Consider the following 14,179-nt stretch of genomic DNA (forward strand, 5'->3'; position numbering starts at 1 on the left):
CAGATGGGTATGAAAATGCCTTCCCACACACAGTGCACTTGAAGGGTTTCTCTCCTGTGTGAGTTCTCTGGTGCCGTGTCAAATTTCCAGTCCGATCCGTGCTGTATGCACGCTGGTCGCATTGTTGACTTGTCATACCGAGCTGCGCTGAGTGCATTTGCTCCATCAGACCAATTCTGCGGAGGAAGCGTCAGAGGAAGCGTCAGCTGCAGACAGAAAAAAAGAATATCCACACTATCTGCACGTCAGTATCGAGGCACAGAGGAATGCATATATAGTCACATGTGACTTACACGTCTATATTCATATATTCATGATGTAGTAAAAACGTTTCCCAAATTCATCACACGGGCTGTTATGGCACACAATGAGAAGGCAAATGGTTATAAACATGCCTGGAAGCCCTCGTATCTTCAAAATGAATGTTCACCAAAAACTCCGAGCACACAAGTTCAGCTGTCTGGCTACAAAATGAATATTTATGAGAGCTAAATTCAGCTGACCAAGCAAAGGGTGTTGAAAACAATACTATTTGTCTTAGGCAGAAATGCATAAATCATCGTTCAATTGCAACTTAGAGGTGTGAATCCAGGCTCAGATGTCCTTGAATGCTGGGATGAACAGTTCCGACTTCAGCTGAATGTGTGTGCTGTGTTCACCTCCTGTTTCCATTCTTATAAAGAGTTCCAGAGGAAAAAAAAGTAAACTATTGTTATGCTATAACCTCCATGTTCAACAGAGTTAAACAAACACAAGATCCAGGTCCGGTTCAATACAGTACACAAAATTCGTGATCTGATCCCATCCGTAAAGGATGTCATTCCTGATTTACAGTACCCCGGGGTTTACAAATTGAGTTGTACCTGCGGTGATTGCTATATCGGCGAGACAAAGCGACATGTCTCTGACCGAATTCGCGAGCACAAATCAGATTTGAAACACGGCAAAACGAATTCTTCTGCCGTGGCTGATCACTGTTACAACACTGTGGGGGATCACGATATCATTTTCTCCGATACCAAGGTTCTTTGCAAACCCACGGGCTTTTATCAGAGATTTGTTCATGAAGCAATTCAGATCTACAAACACAGACACAATTTCAACTGAGAGGATGATTTCAAATTAAGCAACCATTGGAACGATGTTCTAAATCGAACTAAACATTAAACTAATTTCAATGGTACAGTATATTTTTCAAGTAGTGGTACCCCAAACATTCGCAGCTCTTATAAATTCCCTTTTCACACCATCAATAGGTAAACTCCCCCTCCCCCCCTTCCCCCCCCCCCCCCCGCGCCAAACGTCACGTACACCACCTCTTTCCTAAAATCCGCCAATCAAATGCTAATTTTTATGCTAATTTCTTTGTCAGAACACCTTGTTTGCTCGCACACAGTTTAAAGGTCCGCTGTCTGAGCGTGGTTGTGTTTCGCTAAATTCTCCTGTTTGATGAGTACTAGGTGCCTCGGTGAATGTATATGCTCTGACTTTAATATAGCTATTTCTGTGACCAGTTACAAGCTAATCACTCAGCTATTTCAATGCTAAATTATATGCGAATTCCTTTGTCAAGGGGTACCTCTGCGGATGTGTATACTTTAACTTAGCTATTTCAATGAGCCATTTCAATGCTAAATTATATGCTAATTCCTTTGTCAAGGCGCTTGGTATTTTTCTTCTTACACAGCTTAAAGGTCGTGATCTAAGCGTGGCTTCTCCCACTCCAACGCTGTCCTCCAGACAGTCTCGTCCCTTCACCTGATGAAGGCCGCTTGTGTTGTGGCCGAAACGTCGTGATTTTTTGTTATTTTATTTTCACCTACGTGACTTTACCCAATAGAACCAAAGAGTATGCATAAATTAACGTTCAATCGCAACTTAGAGGTGTGAATCCAGGCTCAGATGTCCTTAAATGCTGGGATGAACAGTTCCGACTTCAGCTGCAAGTGTGTGCTGTGTTCACCTCCTGTTTCCATTCTTATAAAGAGTTCCAGAGGAAAACAAAAGTAAACTACTGTTATGATATAACCTCCGTGTTCAACAGAGTTAATAGACGTTACTGCAAACACAAACTGTACACTGTCACTGGGTAAACAGGCGGTGGCGTGTCTAGAATCACGCCTGGCCACCTTCATCTGCTTGGCATGAATGCTTCCTCACTCCACCAAGTAATTGAGGATCAACGAACATAGCCGAGGCTAACTGGAGTTTGCGTCTATCTCCGTGGTGAGAGGTTAACTACCTCACCTGGTGTACAGGAAGTCGTGGGTTCGATCCCGACCCTGACGCCTGCTGTATATTTGGAGTTTGCGCGTCTCTCCGTCTATCGTCTTTGACCGATAGACATTGATACACGTATTCTTGTTTCTTTCGGTAAAGTTACGTAGATAGAAAATAACAATAACAGATAATACAATTACATTAAATAAAGACCACTTGTGTTGCGATCAAAACGTGAGTTTTTTTGCTTTATTTACATTTATTTATTTTATTGTTATTTTCATTATGTTATTTTTATTAAATTTTCTATCTACGTGACTTTACCGAAAGAACCAAGAATATTAATTCCTGCAGACACCAAAGTTTTAAGTCAAAACATTCACACACGTTGACAAAGCCTCACTTTGTGTTGTTGTGGGCAGGTCGCTTCTGATAACAAGAGCGGTATAGCAGCTCAAGCGGGCTTGGCCTGGTGAAAAAGAAAATAAAAACTGCGTGAATATTTACAATAAAACAAAGTTACAAAGTGGCGAGCCGGGTGAAGACAAATTAAACTTAAGCGAGATAATTAAAGTAAACGCAATCAGGCGAGGGCAGGAGGCAAGGCCCCACGTGGCTAGGCCCCGCGTTGTAAAGTTCCAACCTGGACATCGACTCCCATGCTCGCTGCTACTCAAGTGACATCCCTAAGAGAGAGAGAGGCTCTACCTTGGTAAATAACAACAACCACCACCACAACAACCACGACCACCAACACGATGATAATTTTTCACCTCGAATTTCAGTGCAAGAGCGAAGCGATCGCTTCCTGTTACCTCGTGACGTCACGCGGCAGCAGCAGGTGACATGATGTCACGTCCGGGGTACAAGACACTCCCCTCCCACGAGCGGCTCCGTAACTGAATAAATTATGTTAATGAGCCCGGGCCATATGTCGAGGAATGGGGGCGTGGGTGCTGACCCCAATAAACTCGCGACGGCTTTAAAGGATACATTATGTTAATGAGCCACCAGTCACTGGGCGTAGCTTTGCCCAAATAAGGATAAGGAACAGATATCGGCAGTGACCAGAGGTGACGTCACGCTCAAGGACGCGGTGGACGAGGGTGGGGTGAATTCCTTGGTGACATGACGTCACTAGCGAGGCACACCTCCCCCTGGCGTTTCACAGCGATGAGGTAATTTTCCATTGCTCCATCTCTTGAACAGAGACCCCTTGGGTGCGTGAGCTCAGCAACTACAACGTGGACATTACTGTGTGTACACACTGTTTCTGTGTGTACACACTATGTGTATATACACTGTGTGTGTACACTGTATACACACACTGTGTGTATACAGTGTGTGTGTACACTGTGTGTGTACACTGTGTATGTGTACACTGTGTGTAAACTGTGTGTGTACACACTGTGTGTGTGCCTGTATCTCTGTGTGTGCCTGAGTCTCTGTGTGTGCCTGTGTGTGACACCTGATGATGATTGCTTCTGTTGCAGTCGAAACGTCGTGAGAATTTAATTGTTTTATATTTTTGTTATTTTGTTTCCCTTCTACGTGACTTTACCGAAAGAACCAAGAATAAATATCAGCTCTATGTTTTCAAGTAAATACATTTTGGGTAGTGAATAAATTATAGTCTAAATAAGCTACACATGACGAATTGTAGGCAATTATAGTTATAATCAAAGACATTTTTAAACAATCACGTGGTCCCTGTAGTCGCCGTTATTAGAGACACAAAATTTGCTTGAAAACAGTTCATCAACATATATGAATACATTGATTCGAATAAGCAGAGTTAATTTCCTATTTATGGCATGCCAGCTATGTGTCAGTTTTCAATATCAACATCACCTTATAAAAGAATAACATTTAAAATATAAGCGCACAACTTTATCTGTGATGAACGCTGCACTTTGTCGTTTTCATGCAAAGGGCGCTGTAAACTTACGCGCGCCCCCTGCATGCGAACGACGAAGGCGCAGGGACAGACATTCCATTACGTTGGAATCGATCTGCAGACGGCCAGCAGCTCCGTGTCGCCTTATCTCGATCCCGCGATCCCCTACCAGGTGAAAGTCCGCATCGAACCGAACCCCCGGCAAGGCCATTGTCTACTTAACGACGAGAGAAAATTCACGCGAAATGTCCTTTTCAACGAAGTCTTCCAGATGAAAAATGAACTTTTAATGAAGAAATAATGTAACTCAAAGCACAACACAATTCAAAGACGTTTCATTTTAAAACTTCAAAACGGAGCATGGGGTACTTGCGTGAATGCGTCCTTCGTGTGCAAATGTTGTGACTTTCCTGGCCTGAAGGCCGTCAATGTGTTGGACCATTATTGGTGCACAGCGTCTCAACAACAGCAGTGGGGTTTGCTTCAACCGATGGTTACGAACATCCAGACGTGAATCAGCAAGGAGCATTTATAGTCCCAGTTAGACAAAATCTACGTCAACACGTAAGACAAAACTACAATTCGTGTTGTAGAGAATGTACCTCCTCCTATACGTGTAACTTTCAAGCGGTATGCCTTGTAACTGATGAATGATCCGAGCGTGCTCCCTATTTCAATGACGATGAGTTGCTCCAGAGGCAGACGCTTCGTGAAACACAAAAGTACCCTTTGACCTGTATCACAAGAACAACGGGTCTCACCTGAGTTCTCTGTACAGGTTACTTCCAAAACACACACACACACACTTTGTCCTAACATCACTTAGTCAATGTTTGACCCTTATAGATCAAATGTACAAGAATGCACAAAACCAGACAAGTATACATTCTAAATTATTGACAGGCATATTAACAAAATTGGATTACTGCAGTGAAATATACTGCATCACGTTACATCGTATTAACAAGAAGCTTTTAAAAAAAGTTGCACAGTCCGCTTCACAGTGTATGTAAAACATACTGTGTCATTCAAAACGAGTAGGCCATTGCATACTGGTGTCTGAGTGAAAATGTAGCAAATTCTAAACATTACCTACAAACTACACAATTGAGATGACACATCAATCATCGCCCCCTACTGACAGGCTCTTGTCCACATGCAGGCCGGTGCAGGGCCACCACCTTGTGCCACACAGGGGCAGCTGCTACTTGGGAATGCTCTTCGAGCGTTTGAGATGAGGTACAAAACTCCAAGTTGCTGAGGCGATTAACCAAGCACCATGTAAAAGCAATTATTATATTTCGATTTATAGCTTTCGTGACTGCAATGATTCATCGTCTTTGGTTCTTTCGGTAAAGTCACGTAGAATGAGAATAAAATAATAAATTGATAAAATAAAATAACACAATAATATTCTCACGACGTTTCGGCCACAACACAAGCGGCCTTCATCAGGTGAAGAGACGAGACTGTCTGGTAGGACAGCGCTGGAGTGAAAGAGCCACGTTCAGATCACGACCTTTAAGCTGTGTGAGAGGAAACAAAGCGCCTTGACAAAGGAATTAGCATATAATTTAGCATTGAAATGGCTGAGTGATTAGCTTGTGACTGGTCACAGAAATAGCTATGTTAAAAGTTAAAGCATACACATCCGCAGAGGCACCCCTTGACAAAGGAATTAGCATAGAATTTAGCATTGAAATAGCTGAGTGATTAGCTTGTAACTGGTCACAGAAATAGCTACGTTAAAGTCAGAGCATACACATTCACCGAGGCACTTAGTACACAACAGGAGAATTTAGCATTGAAATAACTAGGCGAATTTAGCATTGAAATAACTGAGTGTTTAGCTAGTGACTGGTCACAGAAATGACTATGTTGAAGTCAAGGCCTACACATCTGAGCTATTCACAGTACTATATAGTGAACCAATAAAAAACTAAAATATAAATTACCTTAATGTTATCAATAAACTCTATATTCTCCAATCAGCTAAGCTACCAACAATAAGTCGTTATATATCACAATGCTATATGGCGAAAAAATGGGTGGATTCTTACCCTCAACTTTAGCAACACAGATAGCTACGGGCCCCGTTCAGACGGACGGGTTCATCCATGGTCGGAACAGAGGAGGGGGAGAGAGACAGCTGCGAGGCGCTGTTATACTCCATGTTGTAAACCATACCATTAACCGTGGTGTGAGAGGTATTAAGAGTCAATGCTGGTGAAAGAGCTGCGGTCTGAAGGTCATCGTAAAATACAATTAATTAAGAACAGAAATGATTTAAAACATCTTTCCAATGGTTACTAAGCCAGAATCCATCTTCTCGGTTGAAATTGTCTCTGTGCTTGTATATGTGAATGGCCTCATGAACGAATCTCTCATGGTAGCCGGTTGGTTTGCAAAGAACCTCCGTCTTGGAGAAGTCAATGTCATGTGAGCCCACTGAATTATAACAGTGATCTGCCACGGCAGAGGAGTTCGTCCTACCGTGTTTCAAGTCTACTTCGCGGATGCGGTCCGAGATATGTCGTTTGGTTTCTCCAATGTAGCTACTACCATAGAGGCACTTTAGTTTGTAAACGCACGGGTACTGTATGTCTGGAACAGCATCTTTTACAGATGGAACTAAATCACGGATTTTATGTACTGTGTTGAATCGGACCTGGATCTTGTGTTTATTCAGGATTTTGGAGATCTTTTTAGTGACCCCTGCAATGTAGGGTAAGGTGATGGTTTTGAGTGGCTCCACAAGAGGATCCTTCTTCATGACTGGAGTGATGGCTTTGCGGATTGTGTAGTCGGAGTAACCATTAGCCCTGAGAGCTAAATTCTATGCTAATTCCTTTGTCGAGGGGTGCCTCTGCGGATGTGTATGCTTTAACTTAGCTATTTCAATGCTAAATTCTATGCTAATTCCTTTGTCAAGGGGTGCCTCTGCGGATGTGAATGCTTTAACTTTTAACATAGCTATTTCTGTGACCAGTCACAAGCTAATCACTCAGCCATTTCAATGCTAAATTATATGCTAATTCCTTTGTCAAGGCGCTGTTTCCTCTCACACAGCTTAAAGGTCGTGATCTGAACGTGGCTCTTTCACTCCAGCGCTGTCCTACCAGACAGTCTCGTCCCTTCACCTGATGAAGGCCGCTTGTGTTGTGGCCGAAACGTCGTGAGAATATTATTGTGTTATTTTATCAATTTATTATTTTATTCTCATTCTACGTGACTTTACCGAAAGAACCAAAGAAGAGCAATTATTATGATAACATAGTGAATGCTTGGGAGCTTATTGGCTCTTGCTCCTGGTTAGAGATCTACCCAACCCACGGGCCCACAAAGTGTTCAACTTCACATTCTTGACATTAAAGGCCTGTGACAAAGGTGCATTTATTGTAGCGACATCGTCTCTGGCTTACACATCTACCGGGTCTCCACTTGACTTTGTATTGTCTAGGAGCAAGTCCACCCACACTTCCACTTGCACAAACTGCTGGGAGTTGCCTCACTCTGACTCAGAGTCAGAATTCTCCTCCTGCTTCACGATGTGAAGGTCCCATTTTGGAGTTTAATCTTCATCTTCACATTTTACCTTCACTTCTTCGCTCATCACCTCTTCACATTTCACCATCACCTCTTCATATTTCACCTTTATACCTTTAAAAGTGTCCAAGCTGGGATTTTCGTCCGGTTCTTGTTTCATGAGAGATGGGCTCATTGCGGAACTTTGACTTTCACAAGCTGATTTCAGACTCCGACTCCGCTCCTTGTGATGCTTCTGTGTTCTCTGGTGTCTTCGAAGATTTGATGAATCTGCAAACGGCTTCCCGCACAGAGTACACTTGAAGGGTTTCTCTCCTGTGTGTGTTCTCTGGTGTTTTACAAGATCAGATGACTGTGCAAATGCCTTCACGCACACACTGCACTTGAAAGGTTTCTCTCCCGTGTGTGTTCTCTGGTGTGTTACAAGATGCCATGAATCTGAAAACGCCTTGCCGCACAGAGTACACTTGAAGGGTTCCTCTCCTGTGTGAGTTCTCTGGTGTGTTTTACAAGACCAGATGACCATAAAAATGTCTTCCCACAAACACTGCACTTGAAGGGTTTCTCTCCCGTGTGTGTTCTCCGGTGTATTACAAGATTATATGACTGTGTAAACGCCTTCCCACACACAGTGCACTTGAAGGGTTTCTCTCCCGTGTGTTCTCTGGTGTTTTTTAATATTAGATGAATCTGGAAATGCCTTCCCACACACACTGCACTTGAAGGGTTTCTCTCCCGTGTGTGTTCTCTGGTGTGTTTTAAGTGCAAATGAATCTGAAAATGTCTTCACACACACACTGCACTTGAAGGGTTTCTCTCCCGTGTGAGTTCTCTGGTGTGTTTTAAGAGTCGATGAATCTGAAAATGCCTTGTCACACACAGTGCACTTGAAGGGTTTCTCTCCTGTGCGAGTTCTCTGGTGCTGTGTCAAATTTCCAGTCCGATCCGTGCTGTATGCACGCTGGTCGCATTGTTGAATTGTCGTACCGCGCTGGTGTGCTGAGGGCCTTTGCTCCATCAGACCAGCCTCAGCTACAGACAGAAAACAAGAATATCCACACCATCGACACGTCAGTATCGAGCCATGGAGGAATGAATATATACAGTCACACGTGACTTACACGTCTATATTCATTCATATATTCATGACTAGCTGTACTACCCGGCTTCGCCCGGGACTTGGATCCACCACGTCCGGCCGCCTTTGTCTCCCCAGTGGCGATGTTTACACCACAACAGTTACTCGTTTAAGGCTGAGTCGACCTAGGGGAGGCCCAGAAGCGGTTGAATTAATCATCACCGGTGGTGGCCGTGAGCGGGAATCAAACTCGGGTTGCCGGGTTCGTAGCGTAGCGCTAACCGCTACACTACAATGCGTTACGCTTCCACATACACACAGACACATACAGACACACACACACAGACACACACACACAGACACACACACACACAGACACACACACAGACACACACACAGACACACACACACAGATACACACACACAAACACACACACACAACGCTAACCGCTACACTACAATGCGTTACGCTTCCACGTGCGCGGGTCACGTGACAGATTTGACGTCACAGCTCACTTGCCGTGCAAAAAATCTATACATTATTGAGCTCCCCCCCCCAACAAAAAAACAAAAGTGTATTTGTATAATGTTTGCACGGTGTACAGTCTGGAAAGTACCCACATGGCAAATTTCCAGTTTGTTGCATGTCGGGAAGTACGCTAAACATTTTGAACAGACGCACACAATCACAACTTTGCCTTTTATATATATTTGGAGATGCAGTGAAAAACTTTCCCAAAATTCATCACGCGGTTTCAGTTTTTTTATTTTCAGTTTGATTTATTTTGGTTATAGTCCCGTGAGCCATTCGGCTCTTGAATCGGGTGCAACCACAACAAGCAACAAAACAACAACACGACCAAGAGAAACATCTTACAGTGACTATGTGTGACTGTGCAAACAGCACTGTCATGGCACGCAATGAGCGGGCAAATGTCATAAACATTCCTGTAAGCCCTCGCATCTTCAACATTAATGTTGCCATAGAAACGTTGTGGGGTTTTTTGCTTCATTGTAAAAAAAGAAAAATTATTATCTGTTATTTTAATTTTATTTTCTATCTACGTGACTTTACCGAAAGAACCAAGAATATTAATTCCTGCAGTCACCAAAGTTTTAAGTCAAAACATTCACACACGTTGACAAAGCCTCACCTTGTGTTGTTGTGGGCAGGTCGCTTCTGATAACAAGAGCGGTATAGCAGCTCAAGCGGGCTTGGCCTGGTGAAAAAAATAAAAATTGAGTGAATATTTACAATAAAACAAAGTTACAAAGTGGCGAGCCGGGTGAAGACAAATTAAACTTAAGCGAGATAATTAAAGTAAACGCAATCAGGCGAGGGCAGGAGGCAAGGCCCCGCGTGGCTAGGCCCCGCGTTGTAAAGTTCCAACCTGGACATCGATTCCCATGCTCGCTGCTACTCAACTGACATCCCTACGAGAGAGAGGCTCTACCTTGGTAAACAACAACAACCACCACCACAACAACCACAATCGCAATGAGAATTTCTCACCTCGGATTTCAGTGCAGGAAGCGATAGCTCCCTGTTACCTCGTGACGTCACGCGGCAGCAGGTGACGTGACGTCACTTCCGTGGCACGAGACATACTCCTCCCACAATGAGCTGCTCCGTAAATAAATAAATTAGAGGATGGATAAATTATGCTAATGTGATACCGTCCCATATGTCGTGGGTGCTGAACCCGTCGCAATAAACTCGCGACGGCTTTAACGGACACATTATGTTAATGAACCGCCACTGGGCGTAGCTTTGCCCAAATAAGGATTGGCAATGGAACGATATCGGCAGTGACCCAAGTGGAGGTGACGTCATGTTCAAGAGCGCGATGGACGGGGGAGGGATGAATACCTTGGTTACATGACGTCACTAGCGAGGGACACCTTCCCCCGGCGTTTCTTGCCGAGGAAGTAATGCTGAGTAGTGACGTAGCAGAGCGTGATTGGAGTTTAAGTTAATTTAGATTCATTTTCCATTGCTCCCTCCCTTGAACTCAGCAACAACAACAACGTGGACATTGCATCCCACTGGGATTTTTAGCACACAGCGTTGGTGTACAGTGCTTTTTTCAGGAACATTTTGATGTTTTTTTCATGGATTTTCTGTTTGCAGAGTCACACAAAGTAGTCACTTTAAGATGTGTTTCTTGTTCGTGTTTGTGTTTGTTGTGGTTGCACTTGATTCAAGAGCCGAATGGCTCACAGGGGTATACCAAAATAAACTGAAACTATTGTGTACACACACTGTGTGTACACAATGTGTGTATGTACACACTGTGTGTGTGTGCACTGTGTGTGTGTACACTGTGTGTGTACACGTACACACTTTGTGTGTACACTGTGTGTGTACACTATGTGTGTACACTGTGTGTGCACAGTGTGTGTACACACTGTGTGTGTGTACACTGTGTGTGTGTACACTGTGTATGTACACTGTGTGTATGTACACTGTGTGTGTATACACTGTGTGTGTACACTGTGTGTGTGTGTGTACATTGTGTGTGTGTGTACACTGTGTGTATACACTGTGTCTGTGTGTACACTGTGTGTGTGTGTACACACTGTATGTACACTATGTGTTTACATTGTGTGTGTTTACACTGTGTGTGTGTACACTGTGTGTGTGTACAATGTGTGTGTACGTACACACTGTGTGTGTGTGTTTACACTGTCTCTGTGTGTGTACACACACACAGACACAGTGTACAGTGTGTGTGTACACAATGTGTGTGTACAGTGTGTGTGTGTACACTGTGTGTGTGTACACAGACAGACACAGGCCACCACCTGGCAGTCCCGGGGAGTCCCCCCCCCCCCACCACTCTTCACCACCACCCCCATCACCCTGGTAGTGGTGGTTGTTGTTTTGATGTTCTGACACCAGTCAGATCAACACCTTCACAGCCACTGCTGCTGCTCCTGTTTGTTTATAGGCAGAAGGTGTTCACGCCACGTCCCTTTCTCTGTGTGTGTACACTCTGTGTGTGTGTACACTGAGTGTGTGTAGGTGTTCACGCCACGTCCCTTTCTCTGTGTGTGTACACTCTGTGTGTGTACACTGAGTGTGTGTAGGTGTTCACGCCACGTCCCTTTCTCTCTGTGTGTACACTCTGTGTGTGTGTACACTGAGTGTGTGTAGGTGTTCGCGCCACGTCCCTTTCTCTTTGTGTGTACACTCTTTGTGTGTGTACACTGAGTGTGTGTAGGTGTTCACGCCACGTCCCTTTCTCTGTCACCATTTTAATTCTGGGCCAAAGAGGTCCCACAAACGTAAACATTTTCTGTTTAAAATGTAACACGAACATAATAAACAATGAATTATATTCTTGGTTCTTTCGGTAAAGTCACGTTGAAGGGAAACAATAAAATAAATAAAAAATATATAAAACAATAAAATTCTCACGACGTTTCGACTGTAACACAAGCAGTCATCATCAGGTGTGAAAACCAACGGCAAGAAACATTTGAAAGAAGTGGCGGTTTGTATTTATTTATTTGTTTATTTTTTGACGTTAGCACCACGGACAATGATTTGGCAGTTTATTTAGAAGGACGAGTCCATCTATTTTTCGATTTAAAGCTTTCGTGACTGCAATGATTCATCTTCTTTGGTTCTTTCGGTAAAGTCACGTAGAATGAGAATAAAATAATAAATTGATAAAATAAAATAACACAATAATATTCTCACGACGTTTCGGCCACAACACAAGCGGCCTTCATCAGGTGAAGGGACGAGACTGTCTGGTAGGACAGCGCTGGAGTGAGAGAGCCACGTTCAGATCACGGCTTTTAAGCTGTGTGAGAGGAACAAAGAGCCTTGACAAAGGAATTAGCATAAAATTTAGCATTGAAATGGCTGAATGATTAGCTTGTGACTGGTCACAGAAATAGCTATGTTAAAAGTTAAGGCATACACATCCGCAGAGGCACCCCTTGACAATGGGATTAGCCTAGAATTTAGCATTGAAATGGCTGAGTGATTCGCTTGTAACTGCTACAGAAATAGTTACGTTGAAGTCAGAGCATACACATTCACCGAGGCACTTAGTACAAGTCAAACAGGAGAATTTAGCATTGAAATAACTAGGCGAATTTAGCATTGAAATAACTGGGTGATTTGCTAGTGACTGGTCACAGAAATGACTACACATCTGAGCTATTCACAGTACTATATAGTGAACCAATAAAAACTAAAATATAAATTACCTTCATGTTATCAATAAACTCTATATTCTCCAATCAGCTAAGCTACCAACCATAAGTCGTTATATATCACAATGCTATATGGCGAAAAAATGGGTGGATTCTTACCCTCAAATTTCCGTACCACGGATAGCTACGGGCCCCGTTCAGACGGACAAGTTCGTCCATGGTCGGAACAGAGGAGGGGGAGAGAGACAGCTGCGAAGCCCTAGTATACTCCATGTTGTAAATCATACCATTAACCGTGGTGTGAGAGGTATTAAGAGGCAATGCTGGCGAAAGAGCTGCGGTCTGAAGGTCATCGTAAAATTACAATTAATTAAGAACAGAAATGATTTAACACATCTTTCCAGTGGTTACTAAGCCTGAATCCATCTTCTCGGTTGAAATTGTCTCTGTGCTTGTATATGTGAATGGCCTCATGAACGAATCTCTCATGGTAGCCAGTTGGTTTGCAAAGAACCTCCGTCTTGGAGAAGTCAATGTCATGTGAGCCCACTGAATTATAACAGTGATCTGCCACGGCAGAGGAGTTCGTCTTACCGTGTTTCAAGTCTGCTTTATGTTCGCGGATGCGGTCCGAGATATGTCTTTTGGTTTCTCCAATGTAGCTACTACCACAGAGGCACTTTAGTTTGTAAACGCCCGGGTACTGTATGTCTGGAAGAGCATCTTTTACAGATGGAACTAAATCATGGATTTTGTGTACTGTGTTGAATCGGACCTGGATCTTGGGTTTATTCAGGATTTTGGAGATCTTTTTAGTGACCCCTGCAATGTAGGGTAAGGTGATGGTTTTGAGTGGCTCCACAAGAGGATCCTTCTTCATGACTGGAGTGATGGCTTTGCGGATTGTGTAGTCGGAGTAGCTATTAGCCCTGAGAGCCTGGTGTACGTGCTTGAGTTCACTGGTAATGTGTTCCTGGTCGGAAATGCATTGGGCTCTATGGTATAGAGTCTTGATGAGGCAGTTCTTCTGGGATGGATGGTGGTGGGAATCCGGTTTCAAGTAAGCATCTGTATGGGTAGCTTTCCTGTAGACAGAGTACTGTGAATAGCTCAGATGTGTAGTCATTTCTGTGACCAGTCACTAGCAAATCACCCAGTTATTTCAATGCTAAATTCACCTAGTTATTTCAATGCTAAATTCTCCTGTTTGATTTGTACTAAGTGCCTCGGTGAATGTGTATGCTCTGACTTCAACGTAACTATTTCTG

The sequence above is a fragment of the Petromyzon marinus genome, unplaced genomic scaffold (assembly GCF_048934315.1).
Source record: "Petromyzon marinus isolate PM22_M1 ecotype Great Lakes invasive population unplaced genomic scaffold, UKy_Petmar_22M1.pri1.0 PM_G_Scaffold_34, whole genome shotgun sequence".
Classification (NCBI taxonomy): Eukaryota; Metazoa; Chordata; class Hyperoartia; order Petromyzontiformes; family Petromyzontidae; genus Petromyzon; species Petromyzon marinus.